The sequence below is a fragment of the Oryza glaberrima genome, chromosome 9, assembly GCF_000147395.1.
Source record: "Oryza glaberrima chromosome 9, OglaRS2, whole genome shotgun sequence".
In the NCBI taxonomy this organism is placed as follows: Eukaryota; Viridiplantae; Streptophyta; class Magnoliopsida; order Poales; family Poaceae; genus Oryza; species Oryza glaberrima.
The window spans coordinates 9,721,671-9,722,760 of NC_068334.1; positions in this window are offsets into that span (position 1 = coordinate 9,721,671).

A 1,090-nucleotide genomic window follows, 5' to 3' on the forward strand; every position below is an offset into this window, starting at 1 on the left:
TAATCCGATTACACCATTATGTTCGTTACAATTAAATCTTCACAATAAGATCTTACATGATTATATTACGATGAAAAAATATTTATATTTGTAAATTACTTTATTATATGCATAAGTTACTTTTATCATATATATAAGTTACTTTTAGATTTGACTAAGTTACTTCTTAGACATATAAAAGTAAATTCAGTAAAGTCTAAAAGTAATTTACATATATTATAAAAGTATCTTAAAACAAAACGGAAATATACTATTGCATTTTTCAAGTTGAAAGGAAACACTAGATGGAGTACAAAACAGCTACCACTAGTTGTGTAGTCACGTCTAATAAAAAAAAGGCATGCATTAAAGTTACTTTCTTTTTTTATAAATTACTTCTATAATATATGTAAATTACTTTTAAGCTTTATTGAATTTACTTTTATATGTCGAAGAAGTAATTTAGTGAAATCTAAAAGTAATTTAGATATATTATAAAAGTAATTTATAATTTTTCATCAAAATATAATCATGTGAGATCTTGTTATAAAGATTTAATTGTTACGAACACAATGGTGTAATCGGATCGTAGATTGGATAACTAGTTTAAGAGAAAATTTTATTTAATATATAGGTGGATAGGGTCTCTCATAGATGGAGTGGTAGCTGATTTAAACAAACCAGCTATCACTAGCTGTGTAGTCACGTCCTTTTTCTATACATGTGCATTTTTTTCTTCTAGCGAAGAATAGGAAAGCTTTATCATTTTGTTTCTAGTCGCGTGCGTTTGTACGTACGGAAAGACAAGAAGTAGCATTTGCATCGTGTAGCGCTTGTATGTTATAAACATGAGAAAATTATTTTTTTAATAATAAATCTAATCTAATGGTGTAAAATAATGGGTCCACCAATTTAAGTGAAAATCAACGGTGAGATTATATAGTGCCATGTGGCGACTTAGGAGCGTTTGTAGGGATACACGTGACGGCTTAAGAGCGTTTGTAGGAAGTTTAATGGACTTTTAGTATATAATAGATAGATGGGCATAGTCTCAACTTATTACCCAATGTGAACACTTCCAAACTTATACAAACCTGTGGGCTTTGGACAT